The sequence below is a fragment of the Elaeis guineensis genome, chromosome 12, assembly GCF_000442705.2.
Source record: "Elaeis guineensis isolate ETL-2024a chromosome 12, EG11, whole genome shotgun sequence".
Lineage (NCBI taxonomy): Eukaryota > Viridiplantae > Streptophyta > Magnoliopsida > Arecales > Arecaceae > Elaeis > Elaeis guineensis.
This window is the reverse complement of record NC_026004.2, coordinates 33,301,301-33,307,830: the sequence shown is the minus strand read 5'-3', so window position 1 is coordinate 33,307,830 and position 6,530 is coordinate 33,301,301. Positions and strand designations below refer to the sequence as shown.

The following is a 6,530-nucleotide window of genomic DNA, read 5'->3' as shown; positions in this document are numbered from 1 at the left end:
TTCGTTCCTTGTATATCCTTGCATTTTCATAGGCTTCATTTCTAAGTTCTTCTAATTCATTCAATTGAAGCTTCCTATGGTTTCCAGCATCGTTCAAATTTGTATTTAGTTGTTTGATGGCCCACATGGCTTTGTGTTCTATCTCAATAGGCAAGTGACATGGTTTACCAAACACAATCCTATAAGGAGACATTCCTAGATTGGTCTTGAAAGCGGTTCGGTATGCCCAAAGTGCATCAATTAATTTTAAAGACCAATCCTTTCTATTGGCATTAACAGTTTTTTCCAGGATCTGTTTGATTTGTCGGTTTGACACTTCAACTTGCCCACTAGTTTGAGGATGATATGGTGTGGCCAATTTGTGGGTGACATTATACTTTTTCATCAATATTGCAAAAGGTCGGTTACAAAAATGGGTTCCCCGATCACTAATGATTGCCCTAGGAATACCGAAACGGGAGAGAATATTTTCTTTAAGAAACTTAATGACCATTTTGCTATCGGGTGTTCTACATGCAATTGCTTCTACCCATTTTGAAACATAATCAACTGCTACTAGAATATATTCATTTCCAAAGGAATTTGGAAATGGTCCCATGAAATCGATCCCCCAAACATCAAAAACTTCAACTACCAAGATTGGGTTGAGTGGCATCATGTGTCGCTTGGTGATTCGGCCCATTTTCTGACATTGAGCATAATTTTTACAATATTCGTGAGCATCCTTAAACAAATTGGGCCAATAAAAACCACATTGAAGAACCTTAGCAGCAGTTTTCTTAGACGCGAAGTGACCCCCACATGCTTGATCATGACAAAAAGATAAAATATTCATGACTTCGTTATCTGGGATACACCTTCTAATAATTTGATCAGGATATTGTTTAAAAAGATAAGGATCATCCCAAATGAAATACTTCACTTGGGCAAAGAATTTATATTTATCCTGCTTAGTCCAATGAGAAGGTATCTTGCCTATGGCTAAATAATTTACAATATCAGCAAACCAAGGTTCAGTAGACAAAGACATGAGTTGCTCATCTGGGAAAGATTCATTGATGGGTGGTTCACTAGATGGTGCAACTGGAATTCGGGACAAATGATCTGCTACAACGTTCTCAGTGCCTTTCTTGTCCCTAATTTCTAGGTCAAATTCTTGAAGGAGCAAAATCCATCTGATTAAACGTGCCTTGGCATCCTTCTTTGCTAGGAGATGTCTAATGGCTGAGTGATCGGTGTAAACAATGGTGTGGGTCCCAACCAAATAAGATCTAAATTTCTCTAAAGCAAAGACAACGGCAAGGAACTCCTTCTCAGTTGTGGTGTAGTTAAGCTGCGCATCATTTAAGGTTTTACTTGCATAATATATCACTCTAGGCAGCTTATTTATTCGTTGACCTAAGATTGCGCCCACAACATGATCGGACGCATCACACATTAATTCAAATGGTTCAGACCAGACAGGAGGATGAATGATTGGAGCTGATACAAGTGCATTTTTTAGAAATTCAAAGGATTCCAAGCACTCATGAGTAAATTCAAATTTAGTATCCTTTGCCAAAAGATTAGTCAATGGACGTGCTACTTTGCTAAAGTTGGCAATAAACCTTCTATAGAATCCAGCATGACCTAAAAATGAACGTATTTCTTTCACAGATTTAGGTGGTGGAAGACTTGCAATTAGATCTATTTTGGCCTTGTCCACTTCAATCCCCTTTTTAGAAATGACATGGCCAAGAACTATTCCCTGTTTGACCATAAACTGACATTTTTCCCAGTTGAGAACTAGGTGCTTCTCCTTACATCGTTCTAGAACTAATTGCAGGTGATTCAGACACTCGGAGAAGGTTAGACCAAAAACAGAAAAGTCATCCATAAAAATTTCTAGAAATCGTTCTATCATATCTGAAAATATGCTGATCATGCATCTCTGAAAGGTTGCCGGTGCATTACATAGTCCAAAGGGCATTCGTCTATAGGCAAAAGTACCAAATGGACAGGTGAATGTAGTCTTTTCTTGATCTTCAGCGGCTATGGGGATCTGGTTGTAACCGGAGTATCCATCAAGAAAATAGTAAAACTCTTGTCCGGCTAGTCTTTCCAATATTTGATCAATAAATGGAAAAGGAAAGTGATCTTTCCTTGTCGCAGCATTCAACTTTCTATAGTCTATACAGACCCTCCATCCCGTTTGGATCCTAGTTGGGATAAGTTCGTTTGCATCATTTTGGACCACTGTTACCCCAGATTTCTTGGGTACTACTTGAACTGGGCTTACCCAAGAGCTATCAGAAATAGGATAAATTATTCCACTATCTAGGAGTTTCAGAATCTCCTTTTTAACTACATCCTTCATAACTGGATTAAGCCTTCTTTGGGCTTCTCTTGTTGGTTTAGCCTCTTCCTCTAAGTATATTCTATGTTGAACTATAGAAGGGCTTATTCCTTTGATATCTGCTATGGTCCAACCTATTGCCTCTTGATTTGCTTTTAGAACTGACAATAACTCCTCCTCTTGCTTGGGATCTAGGTCTGATGCAATAATTACAGGCAAAGTTTCTTTGGGTCCTAGATATGCATACTTGAGATGTTCTGGGAGGGGCTTCAGTTCTAAAATGGGTGCTTCCTCTATCAATGGTTTAGGTGATGAGTTCACCATCTCAATGATTGGTTCAGTAGGAAGTGTCGATTCCTGATTAATCTGATTTTCTTTAAGTATTTCATTGACATCCTCAGACTCATGGATTAACCAGGGGTTAGACTCTAGGTCGACTTCATCATCACTAATGTCAATGGATTCATAAATACCATCTTGGACTACATTGACATCAGCATGAGAAGAGGATTCCTGTTCTAAGTTAAAAACATTAAGCTCAATGGTCATATTCCCAAAGGATAACTTCATTAGATCATTTCGACAATTGATTTCAGCATTGGCCGTAGCTAAGAATGGTCTTCCTAAAATGACAGGTATATGTCCTTTAGGATTCGCAACTGGCTCAGTCTCTAAAACAATAAAATCTACAGGAAAAATGAAATTTTCAACCTTTATCAGAACATCCTCGACCATTCCCTTAGGGATCCTGAGAGATCTATCGGCTAACTGTAATGTGATCCCAGTAGGTTGAAGTTTTTCTAATCCTAGTTGTTCATACACCGAATATGGAAGGATATTCACACTAGCTCCTAGATCTAGCAAGGCCTTTTTTATATTGGTTTCTCCAATAACACAAGAAATTGTTGGAGCTCCAGGGTCCTTATATTTAATTGGCACATGGCTAGATAGGTATGAACTGACACTTGCAGCCAAAAATGCTTTCTTTGGTACATTAGTGGTCCTTTTCCTAGTGCAGAGATCTTTTAAAAATTTGGCATAAGTTGGAACCTGATGGATTATATCTAAAAGAGGAATATTAACTTGGACTTGTTTAAATACCTCTAAAATTTTGTCTAAATGTTCAGATTTATTGGATTTCAGTCTGTTTGGAAAAGGAGCTCTAGGACTTTTAAGTACTGGACTAGGTGAATTTTCAGTTTCTGGTGCTTGAGGTTGAAAGGTAGTAGTTTTAGAAGGTGACTCGGCAGATGAGTCATCTATATCATCAAGTGCAACTACCTTATTGTCTATTTGTTTTCCTGATCTTAAGGTATGAATGGCATTTATACCATTAACTTGGTTTCCTTGTTGGGGTCGTGGACCATTTTGGTTCCTAGGATTTGGCTCATGTTGGCTAGGTAACCTACCATGTTCTCGTTCACTAATGGTCGAAGCCAGCTGACTTACTTGCATTTCCAGACGGGCTATAGCTTGGGTGTTATTATTTATGAGTTGACCCGTAGTTTGCATAAAGCTGGTATGTGTTTTCATCATGGCTTCTAGGCTTTTCTCTAAAGAGGTAATTTTTTTGTCATTATCATGGAAGCCTGGCGGGTTGTTCATCACTGGGTTGGACCTTAGATTTTGCTGATTGAAATTTGGATTGCCTACATTAGGATTCTGGGACCATGAGAAATTCGGGTGATTCCTCCAACATGGGTTATATGTGGGTGCATAAGGATTGTTCAATGGTCCTTGATAGGTGGCATTCACCTGTGCACACTCATTCGAGTAGGAACATTCTTCTAAGACATGGTCTGGTGCATTGCACCCTTTACACATGGGTGCAGATATTTGATTTACATTGGCTGGTCTCTGTAATTCTAAGGCTTCCAATCTACGTGTTAAGGTTGCAATCTTGGCCTCTGATGCTAGGGTTGGTTGAATTTGATGCATTCCTCCTCTTGAAGGTGTAGCTTTATCAGGTTCCCTAGTTGTTTCCCACTGTAAATTTTTCTCGGCTAGGTCTTCTAAGAATTGCCAAGCTTCAGTAGTTTCTTTGTCCATAAATTGGCCTTGGCACATGGACTCTAGCATGGTTCTTGAGTTTGAATCTAACCCCTCATAGATGATCTGGCATAGTCTCCAAGTTTCTATTCCATGGTGTGGGCATTGGGTCAAAAGATTCTTGAAACGATCAAAGTACTTCCAAAATGATTCACCAGCTAGTTGGTAAAATTGATTTATTTCATTCCTAATCCTAGCTGTTTTATGATGGGGGAAATACTTTTTTAAAAATGTTCTCACAAAGTCCTCCCAAGTAGTGACAGAATAGTTTGGCAGACTATAAAGCCACTTCTTAGCATTGTCCTTAAGGGCAAAGTTGATTAATCTAAGTTTGACCTCATCCTCTGTTAATTGCAGTTTCATGGTTGCACATACCTCCTCAAATTCTCTAATAAATATATAAGCATCTTCTAATCCTGTGAATTTTGGAAGCATATTTATGATTTGAGGTTTGATTTCAAAATTGTTAGCTGTGGGTTGTGGCAACCTGATACAAGATGGTTGGATGGAGCCAACTGGATAACACAAATCCTTAAGGGTCATGGGTTGGATTGGTTCAGCCATTGGAACAACAGGAATTGACTCAATTCTAACTAGACGACCCGACACTCTTCTCCACACACGAGGTGTACGGTTCTCGATGTTTATACAATTTTTTTTTTTTTTATAAAATTTTTATGTATAAGGAAAAGAAAGAAAAGAGAAAAAGTTCTAAAGAGAAGATCCTAAGGAGTCCTAAATCTAAAGAAAAGTAACCAAATTAATTTAAATTTTAATTTTTTTTTTTTTTTTCAAACAAGTGAATCAATAAATTAAACTCAATCTATCCTAGGGTTAACCTAAATCTAGACAGCTCCTAACTGTTCCAAGATGACCCTTCAAATCTTCCAAGTGGAGATTGATCAACTAGTTAGCCAGGTAAGTATAAGAGGTGGGAGGTTCACTCATCGTTGCCTTTCTAGACACCAAACGAGTTGGCCAGGCCAGCAATTGAACCAATTTAACAAACCACCCTCAGGGACTTGCCTAGACACCAACTAATCAAACAACTCAAACTTGGTAGAACTCTTAGGGTTCCTTGTCCTATTGAGCTCGAATTCCTTAAGGTTGACGTCTAATTGATTTTAAGATTAAAAGTCTAGGTAATGCAATATGATGGAGATGGTTTTTGGGCTAAGGAAGGGTAATGAAATCCCCACCTTATCTTGTTAATGGGTTGATGCCCTTAGATTAATTATGAAAATGCAAATACAAATAAACAAGATGACCAAGAATGTAAAAGATTTTAATTTAGATTTTTTTTTTTTATTTTGATATTTTACTTCACGATTATGAAATATCTTTTGTTTTGTTTTATATTTTTTTTTTTTGTGATTAAGTAAATTCAAATGATTAGGTCTAAAAGCAAAAGTAATTAACTAAAAATAATAAAAGAGAAATTAGAAGCGTACCTGAGTTTTCCAGCAATCACCAACTAAATATAGAAACCTAAAGAAAAAAAAAAGAGAGTTATAACGCACGAAGAACAAATATTTGAAAATAATTTAAAACGCCAGATCCCCGGCAACGGCGCCAAAAACTTGATGTTCAAATCTTAAAATTTGTAAATAAAACCGCAAGCGCACGGTGTGCAGAGTAGCACGACCAGCAAGTACGGGTCGATCCCACAGAGACTTGGTTTTAAAAATGATTTTCAAATCTATGCTCAAGTGAGCTTTAACAAAAATCGAAAGTCGAAAGTTGTTTGCTAAAGACAATAAGACTAAGGATCTAGGGTTTTTTGAATCCACTAGATCTAGATTAGAGAATTCTACCTAAAATTTTTCTTATTGATCCTGACGACTACTCCTCTTGTCTTTCCCAAGCATAGATTATGAAGGGACTAAGGTCCAACGATAACCTATCAAGATTCTTTACAGGGGAGTAGTAACTAGGATCCCTTAGGGTTTTCTCCTCCTATGCACTGAATCAAGCATGAACTATGAAGGGACTCTGACCCAACTGTAGTTCATCAAAAATTCTTGGCAAAAGAGGAAGAAAAAGAAACCCTAAGAAAAAGAAAGAACCCTATGTAAAATCCCTACTCATGATCTAGCTTCATCGCAAACCCTAGAAGGGATGCTTAGCTAGACATGATCTAAATCTA

General features: G+C 37.7%; 1 non-coding gene across 1 annotated transcript; it reads left to right on the top strand.

The window, feature by feature from the left end:
* Positions 1 to 4,472: 4,472 nt before the first annotated feature.
* LOC140853002 (small nucleolar RNA R71) lies at positions 4,473 to 4,579 on the top strand. Its single transcript, XR_012136079.1, has one exon. It is a non-coding gene; the product is annotated as a small nucleolar RNA R71 (small nucleolar RNA).
* Positions 4,580 to 6,530: the final 1,951 nt, after the last annotated feature.